The sequence below is a fragment of the Macrotis lagotis genome, chromosome 2 (genome assembly GCF_037893015.1).
Source record: "Macrotis lagotis isolate mMagLag1 chromosome 2, bilby.v1.9.chrom.fasta, whole genome shotgun sequence".
Lineage (NCBI taxonomy): Eukaryota > Metazoa > Chordata > Mammalia > Peramelemorphia > Peramelidae > Macrotis > Macrotis lagotis.
Genome location: NC_133659.1, coordinates 19,778,178 through 19,794,263, shown reverse-complemented (window position 1 = coordinate 19,794,263; position 16,086 = coordinate 19,778,178). Strand labels below are relative to the sequence as shown.

At 43.2% G+C, this 16,086-nt stretch overlaps 1 long non-coding RNA gene across 3 annotated transcripts in view; it reads right to left on the bottom strand.

The window, feature by feature from the left end:
• The window catches only part of LOC141512406 (uncharacterized), a 31,638-nt gene extending 23,350 nt beyond the window's left edge, over positions 1–8,288 (bottom strand). For 2 of the 3 annotated variants that reach the window (XR_012475477.1, XR_012475476.1), the window contains exons 1-2: positions 7,901–8,288; positions 6,867–6,956 (exon numbers count right to left, since the gene is read on the bottom strand). This is a non-coding gene — a long non-coding RNA (uncharacterized LOC141512406). The remainder of the gene's footprint in view (positions 1–6,866; positions 6,957–7,900) is intronic. The other variant, XR_012475478.1, reaches the window with a different exon arrangement.
• Between the last annotated feature and the right edge of the window lie 7,798 nt (positions 8,289–16,086).

Sequence of the window (16,086 nt, the reverse complement as noted above, 5' to 3'; positions counted from 1 at the left end):
TCTAAATCCTATAATCCTTTGGTTTACATTCTAAAAACAACAACCCCAAACTGAAGCTCAGAGATGGAAAGGACATCTGCAGGTATCTGGTCCAACCAATCCCTGAATATCCTGTCATTCTAGTCCAAACGTGCTTCATTTTTCTGATCTGGACAATGAAGGGGTTGGATAAAATGAACTCGCCAAAGCCCAGCATGATGGTTTTTCTTTTTTCTTTCCTTTTCATTATAATAATTATAATTATAATTATTTGGTTTGTGCAAGGCAATGGGATTAAGTGACTTGCCTAAAGTCATACAGCTAGGTAATTATTAAGTGTCAGAGGCCATATTTGAATTCAGGTCCTCTGGGTGCTCTATCCACTGTGCCATCTACCTGCCCCTTGCTTTGCTTTTCTAACTAAATCTTCTGATCCATCTCAATTGACTGGGTGGGTCACCTGAACTCTTCAGGTAATCAGGGGTCATAGTTCAGATTCAAAGGTCCTCTTCTTAACTCTCACCTTTATTGATTGTATGACAAGAGGCTGGTCACTCAGACCTGGGTCAACCAGATACAAGTCAATTCAGAAAAGTTAGTCACCACCCATTTGTACGGGACTTCAAAGGGCATAAAATGAAGAGGGAGGCACTGGACAGGCCTGGAGGTGAAAGGTTCCCAACACTGGTCCACGAAGCAATCAATAACAATCCCAGGAAGTAGGAGTAGGTGGTTTCTGCAGCCCTTTCAGTTTCTGAAATTCTATGGATTATTGTATAGTTTAATTGAGAAAATGATTCTACAGGGTTTTCTGAATCTTAAAGTGGTGTAGAGAGATGTGGTCTCTGATCATGGGGATGCCTGAACCCGCCTCCTTATTCTTTCCACTGCTGTGGTCACGTCCCATTGATGCCTTTGCTTCCAGAAGTTGGGTCACTTTACTATCCAGGATCGCAGTTTTGGTGTCATCCATTTTAATCCACTCATTTTACAGATGAGGAAAATGAGGCTGAGGCTCTTGAGTAAGAGCTTCAAAGAACTCAGAAACGGTCCAGTTCAATGCCTCATTATCCAGATGAGAAAATGGATGCTTGGGGTGTTCCAATGGTGTCCAAGCTCAAATCAGGAAGGGGCACAAATATTTGAACTGAAATCCACCTGGTTCATCTCCAGGCTTCTTTCTCCTCTACTTGGGGGTAGTCAGCATTTATTGGACAGACATTTTATAAATATTATGTCCTATGACTCTCAAAACCACCCCTGAAGGTAGGTGCTATGATTACTTCATTTTATAGGAGACAGATTGAGGTTTAGTGACTTGCCCAGGGCCTCCTAGTTAGTATCTGAGGTGGGATTTGAACTCAGGTCTCCCTGACTCCAGCACCAGTGTATATATCCACCATGCTTTCACAGAAAAATGCCTGCCTTTTGGTCAAGGTGCTAGAAGTGCTTTCCCGGCTTTGACCGAGTTCATTACAGCCCCTTGGTCCCTCCTTCTGTAACATGAGATCATTGGTTAGGCTAGATGGCTCCTGAGATGTCCCTTTTGACTCTATAGCTCAGATTCTTGGGTCTTTTCCAGATTTACATCTTGGATCCAAGTTACCGCAATTTTCCTCATCTGTCAAACGGGGACATGCTACTTGCATGACTTCTCTCCCAGGGACATTGCAAGGAAAGGGTTTCATCAATTCCTTTTCAGTTGTTTTTGGGGATCATTGGGACCACTGAGGTCCCTCTCAAACTGGAATTCTTTAACTTCTAAAATCCTACAGGAATTATTCTCTCAAGATAGGATATATTGGTCCTACATAGGTCAAAGCAGAAACATTCTCCTTTATTTTCATGAAGCAAAACTCAAAGTACTTGAGATGCAGGCATGATATGGTAAATTCCCTTTCTGCTCAGTTGGGGTGACCTGTTCCTTAACCCAGTCTATGCCACTTGTCCTTCCAGTTTCCCCAAGAACAAGTCTGAGTGTCCTTTCTCTGATTTGATGGCACCCACTCACACCCCATCCTGATCCACCGACCCACCCCAGAATTGCTTCTCAGTCTTTTCCCATAAGACATTGCAATATGCAAATGAAAGAGAAAACCCCTCCCTGGTTCCTAGGGTATCCCCATTCTCCCTGTAGAGTATTGAGCTCAGTTTTTGGAATGAGCCAACACTGAGGGTGTTGAGGCTGCAGACCTTGAGGATGCATCTCTGGATGTTTGACCACCAGTGGTGGTCAAGATGGTGCTTTTTGCATTTTTCTATGTTTTATTTCTTGCAAAGAATTGGTGTTTAGTCCTGTCATATGAATCTGAGGAACCACATGGTAGAGAAGATTGAGAGATGGACAGGTCCCATCACTGACATTTTGACTGTGTGACTCTGGGCAAGTCCTGTCTGCCTTGGTGTTCTAAACTGTAAAATGGGAATAATCTCCTTTCCAGGCTTGTTAGGAGGCTCAAATGCTTGCACATGCTTGGTACACCATAAGGACTTAAGGCTTGTTTAGAATCTCAGAGATGAAAGAAAACTGAGTGTCCATTTAGCCCAACCTGTACCTATATGAGGATCTTCTCTACAAAATGGGACGAGGCCCCTTCTACCTTTAATCTGTGACCCTCTGAATAGGAATAGTACAGGCTTGTTGAGAAGAAAGATAACAGACTGTATCATAAAGTGTTTGGAGACTGGAAGTTTCATGTGAATGTAACTCAAATGATAGGTCAAGAGAGAGAGAGAGAGAGAGAGAGAGAGAGAGAGAGAGAGAGAGAGAGAGAGAGAGAGAGAGAAGAGAGAGAAAGAGAAAGAGCACTGTTAGCTTGCTGGGTAGGAAAGGTACTTGTCCACTGACTGCTTCTGTACTGCCTATTATTATTTCAGCTTTCTCTCTCTCTCTCTCTCTCTCTCTCTCTCTCTCTCTCTCTCTCTCTCTCTCTCTCTCTCCCTCCCTCCCTCCCTCCCTCTCCCCCTCAGACACACTTGACCCTTACTACTGTGTGATCTTGGGCAAGTCACTTAAACCTGACTGCCTCACATCCACGGCCATCTCCAGACATTCTGATTCATATCTGACCACTAGATTCAGATGATTCTTGAGGAGAAAGTGAAGCTGATGACTTAGCACATCCCCTCTGACTCCAATCCAGTTCATTTGCTTGTCATGGCATCACCTCCTGGATCTTGTGGTCTTTTTCTGGACCAAAGGACAAACCACCTCATTCCCCTCCATGAACTCTGGGATCCAATGATCGCTGACTTCCTGGCTGTTCCTTCCACAAAACTATCTCCTGATTTTAAAAATTTTCATTGGTTTTTTCCCATGCCTGGATCTCTTTTACTCCTCATCTCATCCTCCTGGCTTCCATCAATTCTCACCTAAAATCCTACCTTCTACAAAAGAAAACTTTCCTAATCCCCCTTAAAGCTTGAGTGTTCCCTCTGTTAATTATCTCCAATTATAATCTCCCTACCTATCCATCCATCTTTCCATCTCTCTATATCTATCTATCATCTATCTATCTACATACCTATCTGTCTATCTGCTTGTATATCTATCTATTTATCTATCATCTATCTGTCTGCCTGTCTGCCTATCTACTTGTATATCTATCTGTCTATCTATCTATCATCTATCTATCTATCTATCTATCTGTCTGTCTGTCTGTCTGTCTGTCTACTTAGCTACTTCCTCTTATCTTGTTTGCCCATAACTGTTTCTATTTTGTCTCCCTCATTTGTCTGCGTTCTCCCCGAGAGGGGGTGGCTTTTTGCCTTTCTTTGGAGCCCCAGAACTTAGCACATACCTGATCCACAGTAAGGACCTAAGAACTTTCAGTTGCCTTGCCTTGGACAGAGCTCAGCTACAAATGATCTAGGACAAGCTGCCATAAAAGGATAGAAAATACTCTTTCTATTTCAAATTCTGCATTCTTGCCCAGGCACATTGGTTTGCTTTTGTAGTTGAATCCAAGTGTGTGGATGCCAGCTCATCTTCTGCAGGCTCACCCCAAACACCATTCTCTCCCTGGTGTTGTTATTGATAATATCACTTCACAGTTGTCTAGCTGCTCTAAGGTTTGCAAAGCCGGGGGTTTCTCCCCTGCAGGCTGGCGGCCCGTCCGGCCCTGAGCAGCCCCCGCTGCAGCTGGCTGCTTCCCCGCAGCTGCACAGTAGGCAGCCCTAGTGCAGAGCCCACAGCGAGAGGGGCCCAGCGTGAAAGGAGCAGTCCCCAGGAGGGAGGACAGGATGCCGAGGGCGGGCCCACAGGGAGAGCTGGCTCTGTGGGGAAAGAGAGGACTTTGGAGAGGAGAAGATGAAGAGTAAACAATTCAAGTCTAAAAATACACCAGCCCTCAGACAGGGCAATGCTATGCCCCTGTCTCCTGCCTGGGGTTAACCGTTCCATCACGGGCTCCGGCCAAACAATGGACTCTGTCCCCTTCTGGAAATGCAAGAAGGATGGAAAGAAAGTTATTTCAGAAGGCCATTTCCTGTGCAAGGAGAGTATTGTCCCGTGGTGAATCAGACAGGGGCCTGGCCCGGAGTGGGGAAGTTTATATCTGCGTCTAGAAGGAGCCCAAAGGTCATATCATTGTACTAGATGGTAGCCCCCCAAAGAATCAGAATTCAGAGTCTGGAGGGGATTGAGGACTTGAGGGAGACAGAATGTCAGAACTGGGAGGGACCCTAGAACCCAGACTGCCAGGGCTAGGAAGGACCTTAGAACTGAGGAACAGAACTAGGAGGTACCTTAATATCTGGGAGGGCCCACAGAACATGGAATAGATGACTTTGGAGGAGTCTTCTACATAGCATGCCAGGCCTGGGAGGGGCCTTAGCACATGGCTTATTGGGGAAAACCTTAAGACAGAAAACGTCAGAGCTTGGATCTAGTTTAAACTCTGCCTCCCCATTTGATAGAGGATGAGATGTCCTGGAGCAGGATGCGGATCTTGCCGTGTGTGTGGTAGAAAGGATACGCTTTGCGTTTGGCTGGGGCTAGATGACCATGGAAGGCAGATGCTGTGATTTTATGATGGGACTATTCTGCCAAGCCTGCATGAATGGACACAGAAGGCACCATTTAGGGAGATTAGCCTACCTTATCATGAGTAATTGGTCTAATAAATTGTTATAAAAATATTTCTGTAACTATCTCAATAGAATTGCTTTCCTCTGTGGTCCTATACTTTTTAGTTTATACTTTTAAAAGTAGGATTCTTTGCGGGTGTCCCTCAGCTTCCCCAGTCTGTCGAAACAGTCCAAAGCTTTAGAGAACATGTAACCTTTACAAGAGTTTTTACTTTTTGCAAAACAGTATTAACTCAGCTGATCTTGTCACCACCCTCTAGGGTATATAGTAGAGTTCTTATTCAATCCATTTTATGGAGGACATCGAGGCTCAGGGTGTATGTAAGTCAGTCCAGGCTCACTTGTCCAGGGTTCCCAAGCTAATCAATATCCAAACTGGGATTCAGACTCAAATCTCTCCAGTTGCTTTCCACTCTCCCACATTACTTCAGCATCAGATGGTTTTCCCATTTGAACTGGATGGAAGGAAGAAGGTGGTGATGTTTTCAAGGGGGGCACCCTCTGGGAGGAAATCAACCCCACCTTGGCTGTGGCAGAGATCTCTGTCCCTTTGCTTGGAGCATTAGTATCTGCATTTTGTTACATTTATTATTTTTTTTTTTAGTTTTTGCAAGGTAATGGAATTAAGTGGCTTGCCCAAGGCCACACAGCTAGGTTATTATTAAGTGTCTGAGGTCAAATTTGAACTCAGGTCCTCCTGGCTCCAGGGCTGGTGCTCTATCCACTGTGCTACTTAACTGTCTCCGTCTATCTGTATTTTGTTATCTCTTAAGAGGGAAACATATAATCCCAAGAAAGTACTCAGTAAACTGTTATCAGCTAATAATACCTTAGTATAAGTGAGTTGAACAACACACTTTCTTATGGTTGATAATTATGTACTAGTTTACAGCCATCATCCAATTTGATTCCTAACCACAACCATATATTATTATTTTTTTTTAGTTCTTTTTGCAAAGCATTGGGTTAAAGTGGCTTGCCCAAGGCCACACAGCTTGGTCATTATTAAGTGTCTGAGACCAGATTTGAACTCAGGTACCCCTGACTCCAGGGCCGGTGCTCTATCCACTGTGCCGCCTAGCCGCACCACAACCATATGTTATTAATACATATTTTTTACAATAATTTTGTATTACTAAAATTCATTTTATACATGAGGAAACTGAGGTTCAGGAAAATGAAATGGCTTGATGGGGATGGGGTGGGTGGGAGGGGAATCTCTCAGCTTGTCAATAGAAGGGCTGGGATTTGAACAGAGTCCTTTCTGGAATTTCTCAGTGCACATGCTTGTCTCAATGATCTGAAAGACCAGGATCAAATGTAGATTTAGGGTTGGGGTCTCAAAGAGTCAGACATGACCAAATGACTCAACAATAATATCAGCAACAAACTCTTTGAAAGCTCCAGATGGTCACGAGTTCAGCTTTAAGAGCTGGACAGGACCTTAGAAATGGTCCTATGCGATTATCCTTCTTTATAGCTGAGAAACCTTGTTTAGGCCTGTTTGCTTCTGATAGAGGATGAGATGTCCTGGAGCAGGATGTGGATCTTGCCATGTGTGTGCTAGAAAGGGCTTATGACAGAAGAGAAGGAAGGAGGGGATTTCAGAGCTAAACCAAAACTTAGAGTTAGTCCAGTCTAAGCTTTTCATCTGAAAAAGCAAACTAAGGAAGCTATTCCCTCCTGGGCATTGACTTGTCAAGGTAGCACAGTGAGTTAGAGGGTAGCTTCTGCCGTCTTTCATGACGGAGCCAGGTTAATTTGGTGTCCCTCTTTTCTCCCTTGGAAAGGGTACTTACCAGCATCCAGAAGCCTTAGGTTCAAGTCCTGGCCCTGTCCCGATCTACCATCTGAGCCAAACCCCTTTCTTTGGTCCTTGGTTTTCCCATCTGAAGAATGAGAAGTTAAAGTACATCAGGAATCCCTACAAGTCTGGTGTTGGCAATGGACCTTTATTCATAATAATGTTTTTCAATGAATAAATTCAATGACAGGGAATTTTTTTTTAGGTTTTTGCAAGGCAAATGGGGTTAAGTGGCTTGCCCAAGGCCACACAGCTAGGTAATTATTAAGTGTCTGAGACCAGATTTGAACCCAGGTATTCCTGACTCCAGGGCTGGTCCACTGTGCCACCTAGTCACCCCATGACAGGGAATTTCAAAGAAAACCAGTTATATTGAGATAAAGGGTACTTGCTCCCCTCCCCCATCTCAAATAGCTAACATTTACATTTAGAGTTTCTAGGTTTGCCAAGTGTTTTACAAATATTATTTTATTTTCACAACAGCCTTGAGAGATGGTGTTTTTTGTTGTTTTAGTCATTTCAGTCATGTCTGACTCTTCATGATCCCATTTGGGATTTTCTTTGCAGAGCTATTGGAGTGGTGTGCCATTTCCTCCTTCAGTTCATTTTACAGATGAAGAAACTGAGGCAAACAGGGTTAAATGATCACACAGTTGGTACAGATAAGTCTTCCTTATTCCAGGTTTGGCACTCTATCCGCTGTACCACTGTCTCTGAGAGGTGCTATAATGATCCTGATTTTACAGGTGAAGATACTGGGGCAGGCAGAGGTTAAGGGACTCGCCCAGGGTCATCTAACTAGTAGATGTCTGAGGACTGTACCATCTAGTTAACAAATTCATTCAGAGATCACGCTCCCCAAACAGAACAAAACAAACTCAATCTTGGGTAAAAAAAAAAATCACTGAACTGGATTGTCTTCAAGACACTTCTACCTATGAGACTCTAACCTAGGTCTGCAGTGCTCTCCCTCCTCCTCCCAGCCTCCCAGCTACCCTGGCTCCCTTGGAGTCCCAGCTCAAATCTCACTTTCCATGGGAAGCATTTCCAGACTCTCTTAACTCTGACCTCTTCCTTCTTCTTCTTTTTTTTTTGACCTCTTCCTTCTGCTGATTTCCCCCTAGCTGGTCTGGCTTTATCTTGTTTGTCCATAGCTGTTAGCATGTTGTCTCCCCCCTTAGAGTGGGCGCCTCTTGAACACATAGACTATTTGCCTTTCTTTGTGATGCCAGCATTTAGGATGATGCCTAGCACACAATGGGCACTTTAAAATGTTTATTTACTGATTGACCAAAATGTCAAGATTTCTGGGTCCCTTTGTGCTCCAGCATATAATGGTTCTATGAGCAATCTTAACAAAATAATCGCCATCAGAATCATATTTCATTGTGATCTATTCAGAGAGAAGGAAGTGGGAAAGCTGTCTCAAATCTGTCTACCTATTCCTCCCTGCTCCCCTCTATGGTGAGATTTTATAGGTTGGGTCAAATTTAGACAGCAACAAATCTTTTTTTTTTTTCAGTGTGTGTGTGTGTGTGTGTGTGTGTGTGTATTTGTGTGTGTCTGTGTGTGTTACAGCTTCTGGCCAAGCTAAGTGTATCAACAGCCAAGCTTGGCAGTTCTGTGCCCTACCCTACCCTTCTGTTCATGCCAAGGCTCCAAACTCCTGAGCGGGCTGCCTCCCCTTATCGGACTGGCAGGCTGCCAACCTTGAATAACCATCTATTCATGTCTGGGCCTCTGGCGCTCCCCTTGCATCCTAGGGATATCTTTTAAGTAAACATGAGCCAGGTCACAGGCAGAGGAAGGAGAAGGGGAGTGGAGGAAAAACCTTGACATTTCAGTTGGCTGGGCTAGTTGGTGGACACCTGGTAAAACCTTATCTTGTGTGTTTATGAAGGGTTGCATTCCCTTCCCCCACTTTCTTCCTTTGGCTGACCAATGGAGTCTGGAAATAGAATTCAGAAAACATATCATGGTGGCCGGAACTTTCTAGGGGTTTTACCACTTTTCCCCCCTCTTTCCCACCAGGCCAAGGATCACATGATTCAGGGGAAGGAGCTTAGAACATAGGATATGAGGATCAGAAAAAGCTTCAAATCATTGAAATGATGGAATGTCAAAGAAAGACAATTAGTATTAGAGTACATAGAACAGGGGATATTTGGTCATAGAATATGTGATGCTAATATTGGAAATAGCCTTAGCATATCAAATGTTAACCTATAGCCTGGCAGGATAGAGAATGTCTAAGGCTAGAACAGGAAGGGACTTTATTGCATCCAATCCAGGGGTTCCTGATCAGATTGGGGGATCTGTGGATAGATTTCAGAATTGTTCAGGAAATTGGATGAGAAAAAGTCACTTTATTTTCACTAACCTCAGCTAAAATTGGGCATTTTCTTCATTTTTGAATGTAAGTGATGAAAGATGATCCTAAGAAGGGTTATATAGGCATCAATAAAATGCTAAAGGGGTCCATGATCCACAAAAAGGGTAGGAAACTTTGATTTAGGCTAGTTCCTTCATTTAAACAGATGAAAAAACTGAGGTCTACCTAGAAAGCTGAAGTGACTTGTCTATGGTGACACAGGTCATAGGAAACAGATGTAAGATTTGAACTTGGGCCTTCTAACTGAACTGAGTTCATTATATGCTCAGTAACAATTTCTCTTTTCCTGTAAGTTATAAGCATAGGAATCACTTGGCTAGCCTCTTCCACTTCATCAAGAGTTTTATTTTATTCAAAAAAATTATTATTCTTTTTTCCCATAGTCCTCTTTAGTCTTAGCAATTTTAGGGTGGAGAGGATAGGGTTCTCCTTGCCGCCTTTCACCAGTGAGAATGAACAAATGATTGCCATGTGATTTGCCTATGATAAGAAATGTAAGGCTTTAAGAATGTCCCATTCAGAAAGGAGATTTAGAGCCTTGCTTTGGAGCAAATGAATCATTTTTCTCTAAAAGTTGCTAAGGATAAGAATAAATCTCTACTGTTTTACATCTTAAACTATTTTCTTTTTCATAGCTCTGTGAAGGAGGTAGTGGAACAAAAAGGAGGTTATTCCCATTTTACAGATGGAGAAACTGAGGTTCAATGAAGCTAAAGACTTCCAGGTGTTCATTAAAAATGACCAGACCAAACAAAAGACAGGGCATGCATAAAGCTGTAAGGGACCTTGGATGGATCACTCTTCAGAGGAGGAAGCAGGTTAGGTGATTTATGGTCATTCTCCCAGGTAACATGAGGCAGAGCTAATATTCAAACCAAGGTGGTGTTGTTCTCATGACCCAGACTTGGTCTCTCCTGACTTGGAGGATGAGGAATTTAACACATGCCACCAACTTGAGTATGTCACAAAATGAGTATTTTAGATTTTATTTTATTTAAACACTAGGAAACATAATTATTGCTAGACTATTCCATCTTTATTAATTGGGCAATTTGCTTTAAAATACATCTGATCACTGTTATTATCTTCATGGAAACAGTAATTTGGGTTTACACTAGCCTACTATTAGAGCCCCTACGTAACATACAAGGACAGAGTTTTTAAAAAAACAACATGACTTATAAAACAGGGGCTTTCATTTTAATTCCATTTTGGGGATTGTTTATTGCAGTTCTCCCTCCCTGAAAACTTCCAAGCAGAGAGTCGATAATTAATTGGAGATGATGTCGGGGAAGGGGGCTTCATTGGCCTCTAAAGTTCCTTCCAATTGGGAATTCCTCTGGTAATGAGATAGGGGGACATTTCCAACATTCCAAATTGCATCCATCAATTAGACATTAGCATGATGCTATAGTGGGGCCGAGGAGCCACGGATTTTGGGCTTTTGTCTGGCATATACCTTTGGAGCAGCCCCATGTCCTCTTTGAGTCTTGGTTGGACTCCCAGGTACACCAAAGCTCCTTCTGCCTTGGAGACACCATAATTCATCTTTCACTCCACAGTAAGCGATGCCCTGGCAAAGTCTGTCATAGCTTTGGAGTCATGCCCGCTCAGCCATCAAGAGCAGAGTTTGGCCTTTGGGAACTGGTCTGTTTTGAGTTCAGTGTCCGTGGCTGGGCAGATAAGGAGTGTTCCTTTAAGAAAGCATGGTTTCCCACTGGCTGCAAAACACTGGTATCTCCAGTTCCCAAAGGAAGTCCAGGGGGCCAAAATTCTTCCACCCACTAAGGAAAGGGGAGGTGTTGCCAAGTCCTGTTGACACATCGGGATGCAGCCAGTGGGTACTGCTGGCTCTCTGAGACACTCCTTCCTCTTCCCCTCCTCCTCCCTGATGCTCAAGGAGGCACCCCTCCTAACGGAGGAGGGCTTACATTGGGAGAGAAAACTTGGTGCTGGAATGGAATCCTGACTTGGAAATGAGGGGCCTTGGGTTCACTTGTGACCTTAGATCACTTACAACCTCTTTGAGTCTGTGTCTTCCTCTGTAAAATTTGGAGTTCAGCTTAATGACCTCTTAAGTTCTCTCCTATACCATCTTTGTATAGGATCACAAAGTGCTGTGCCCTCCATGATCTTATCTATTCCTTTCAAATGCCTTTGTGGGGCAGGAATGGATGTCTCCAGTTCATTGTTTTGTCTTGGAATAGATCTCAGAGTCATGGAGGTTACCTACTCATTTTACAGTTGAAAACACTGAGACACAATCTAACTAATGTCACACTCTTCAGTAAATGGGTGAGTGGGATTCTTAGGAAATTGAGGCTTAAGAAGACAAAGGTGGGATTTAGGGAATAGAAGGACTTGTAGATATCATGGGACCTTAGATTAATCCCATGAGATCCTCCTTTACAAAAAGGTGACAGAGATGACAGTTTCTTTAGTGTCATATAACTACTAACCAGGAGAACTGGGCTTTGATCCCAAGTCTTCTGGCTCCAAGTTCACAAAGCATTTCACTTTGTATCAGCTCAGGTTTTCTAACTGAACTGAGTTCATCAAACTCTTAATAACAACATCTCTTTTGGAGTGGAGAGGATAGGGTGAATGGTAGCATATGAAGACTCTCCAACATCTGGGACTCCCCATCCCCACCTACAGGTTTCAGCTTGAGATTTAACCAGTTGAATTTTATTTCTTTCCCTGAAGCTCTGAGGCCCCTTGAGGTTCCTGCTTCCTTGAGGTTCCTTCTTCCTTGAGGTTCCTTCTTTTTTTCTTCCTACTGGAAAGGCCATTGGATTGACCTATTACCAGTCCATAATACCCCATTCATCATACCACTTTCAGTTTCAGGATCACAGGAAGTATTTCATAACTGACTGTTGTACCCAGACATGGGAAGAACCTTAGAGGATTATCTAGTAACCTAGTCCAACTGTATTCTTCTTCTTATTATTTAAGCAAGATAGGAATTCCAAAGCCCAGAGAAGTTCAGTGAATTGCAGTAGTTCATTGAAGTGGCAGGACTGGGATTTGAACTCATTTCCTTGGACTGGGAATCCAGTACTATTTCCACTATACCAAGCTGATTTGTATAAATCAGAGAGTTGATTTGTATAAAAATGGCCCAAGATGCACATATCTTAGTTTATTTTAAAGCAAGTCTGTGTGAAAAACTAGTATGACACCTTCATTTTATAGGTGGGGAATCTGAGACCCAAAGAGAAGTGATGGCACTAAGGTCACACAGTTGAACAAAGATTTGAAGTCATTCTTTCTGGATACCAAATTCAGTGCACATATCATGATTTCTATAGAAGAAGCACTCCTCTCTCCTGGTCTCTCTCTTCCTTGGTCACTCCAATTTCCTCTCTAGGCATTCTCAGGTAAAAGTAACTTTCAACAACCCAAGCCTTTTCCCAAGGTCTTTCTATCAGTAAGAGCTACACATTATCCAAAAGCCTAGTGAGTTGAGCAAATGAGATCACATGTGAAACTTCCTTTACAGAACTTAAGCAGGACATATACATGATTTATTCTGCTCTAAAAAGAGCACTGGAGGGGATCTCCCTCCTAATCTTGAGATTTGGCATTATGATGATCCATGGTCCTGAAATTAAACCCTACTTGGGTTATTAGCTGCCTGGGTAAACCTGGTTAAACCTTGTTGGCTTCAGTTTTCCCTAAATCACTTAGCCTTTCAATAATGTCTAGGTAACTCCCAAAGACTGTGAGTTAGTTACACAGAGCAGGTGCCAACCTGTATCAGCGAGGGAGCTCCTGACACCCATGAAATCACAGGTCCAGACAGACAAGTAAAGATAAAATGGGAATAACCAAACCCATTCTGTCTGTCTCACAGGGTTCTTAGCAGGCTCAGATGGAAATCACTGTCGCAAATATTGCCAAGTGTCTGTTAGGTGTACACTAACTAGGACCCTACTGGCTATGTCCAAACAATCTATGTTCTAAGGTCCTTTCTAGTTCTAGCATTCTATATTTTTACATCCCTTCCAGTTCTAACAGTGTCTTTTCTAAAGTCTTTTCCATCTTGGAATACCAAACATATTTACACTTTAATATTATTTCTTAAGTTCTCTTATATGGGTTTTAAAATACAAAAAAAAAAAAAAACTCAGGGAGGTTAAGTGGTGCAGTGGATAGAGCACTGGCCTTGGAGTCAGGTGTACCTGAGTTTAAATCCAGCCTCAGACACTTAATAATTACCTAGCTGTGTGGCCTTGGGCAAGGCACTTAACCCCATGGCCTTGCAAAAAAAAAATAAACCTAAAAAAAAAAAATAAGCTCATTTAGATAAAAAATTGCTATTTTAAAATAGGACTTTTTAAAAATACATTTTCTTCCCAAATTTTATATTCAAAATATTTTTTAACATTTAAAAAAATTGAGTTTCAAATTCTATTCTTTCTCTTTCTTCCTCCCTCCCAAAGACAATAAGCAATCTGATATGGGTTTTACATGTGCAAGCATGTAAAAGATTTCCATATTAGTCATTTTGTACAAGAAGACTTGAATAGAATGAAAGTGAAAAATAACATGTTTTTAGTCTATATTCAGACAATATTAATTCTTTCTCTGGAGCATGTTTCACCATTAGTCCTTTGGAGTTATCTGGAATCATTGTATTGCTGAGAATAAATCATTCACAATTCCTTATAGTACAATGTTGTTGTTACTGTATACTCTCATTCTCCTGGTTCTGCTTGCTTCACTTTGTAGTGGTTCATGTAAGTTTTTCCAGGTTTTTTCAGAAATCATCCCAGTTGTGTTTTCTTAGAGCACAATAGCATTCCATTCAGTCATTCCCCAGTGGATGGGCATCCACTCAATTTCCATTTCTTATAAATCACAAAAAGGACTGCTATCAGTATTTTTGTACAAATGGGTCCCTCCCCCCATTTTATTTATTTATATTTTTGGAGGTCTATATTCTGAGGTTGGTTTCCAGCTTTGATATTCTGTTGTTTAGGTTCCTTTCCAGCTCTAATGTTCTACGTTTTAAACTCCTTTTCAGTCCTATGGTCCTGAGTTCTACCAGCTCTACCAGCTCTAACAATCTGCCTAAAGTCTCTTCAATTCTAACACTACAAGTTGCAATTCCCTTCGAACTCTGACATTCACGTCCTTTTGATTTTAATGTTCTATGCTCCACTTCTAACAACCACCTTCCATTTGGGGACTTTGCATCTGATTTCCAGCCACTTTCTTGCTAAGCCTCCCTGGCTGCTGAGTTCTACCTGGCTACCTGGGTACCTGGCTGCCTGGCTATCTGGGTACCTAGGTACCTGGGTATCTGGCTGTCTGGTTATCTGGCTACCAGGGTACATGGGTACCTGGCTACCTGTTTACCTGGCTACCTGGCCCCAGGGCAGTCATGGTGGGGATGCGGGCTGGGAGCCAGCTTGGCTGCGTCAGCCATGTGGGAGGGTGGGGACCAACCAACCGCCCCTTCTCTTCCCATCCATATATGGCCAACTCTGTATCCTCTTCCTACCGAATTGTTCCTTGGGGCTGGAGTCGAACTGGTTTCAGAGTCTGCAGCCCCAGAGCAGGGCAAACCCGGGCAGAGAGGAGTGCTCTGGAAGCTGGCCCAACAGATAACAGGCTACTCCCTGGTGTGTGCCGCCCACTGAGCCACCCACCCACGCTGGGAAAGCGGCCTGGCCTCAAAATCTCATCCTCTCCACCCCAAGGCAGGCTGAAGGTGGGGGTGGGGCAGGCTGAATCTTAAAGGGGGGGGGGGGTAGCATTCCCAGAGCATTTGCTTCTCTGGGAGAGAGTGACCCTATGAGCAGGCTAACCCAGCCCAGGGGAGTGGGCCTCTGCGATGCTAGAAACATGATGTGGAGTGAACTGGGGGACTGGGTTCCCCCTTCCTCCCAAAGACCCAACAACAATCAAAAAACCCCACTGAGCTGTTAGTAGTCCCAGTATTTAAACATATATCTTAGGGTGGTCCTGTGTCACTGGACCCAATGAAAGGTCCAGTTCTTAGGAAGATGGCCCTGGTTATAGAGGGACACAGAGTTAAACCTAAAGATTCTGAGGGACTTAGAGGGATGCTTTCAGGGGAAATTTAGGAATCTAAAGATATCTCTAGGCAGTGTAAGAATCAGGGCTATCCTAGGGGGTATTATGGGGGGGGGGGGCTGGAATCAAGGTTGTTTTTTAGGGGTATGAGAAGTTTAGCTGTGTCCAGAGAGGGTTGTGGAGAGTTGGCTACTCTTAGAGTATGAAAGACTCAAGACTGGCAGCCTGGGAATGTGGGGAACCAAAGGACAGCTAAAGGGAGAATATAGGTATGGGGTAGGGAATGGGGGGGGGGGGAGAGACAGACAGAGATAGAGAGCCAGAGAGAGAGAGAGACAGAGACAAAGAGAAAGAGGAAGCCAGAGAGAGAGAGAGAGAGTGAGAGAGAGAGAAAGAGAGTGAGAGAGAGAGAGAGAGAGAGAGAGAGAGAGAGAGACAGACAGACAGACAGACAGACAGAGACAGAGACAGAGAAGGAAAGATAGAGACTGCAACAGAGGCAAAGAAAAAAAGAGATGAGAGATCACCAAAAGTTCAGACCTTATTACCATGCCAGTCTAGTATGTAGTGTGTGCTTACAAGTGCTTGTTATTTGCTTGATGGTTGGTTATTCAGATTCTACCAACATTATTTTAAGGTTTGCCTTGTCCCTACATTTCTTGCTAATTTAATTTCTATATGATCTTGGAGAAGTCACTTTTCCTCTAAACCTTGACATGAAAGGATTGAAATCAGTGAGTGCTACAACCCATTCCCCCTCTAGACTCTGTGACTA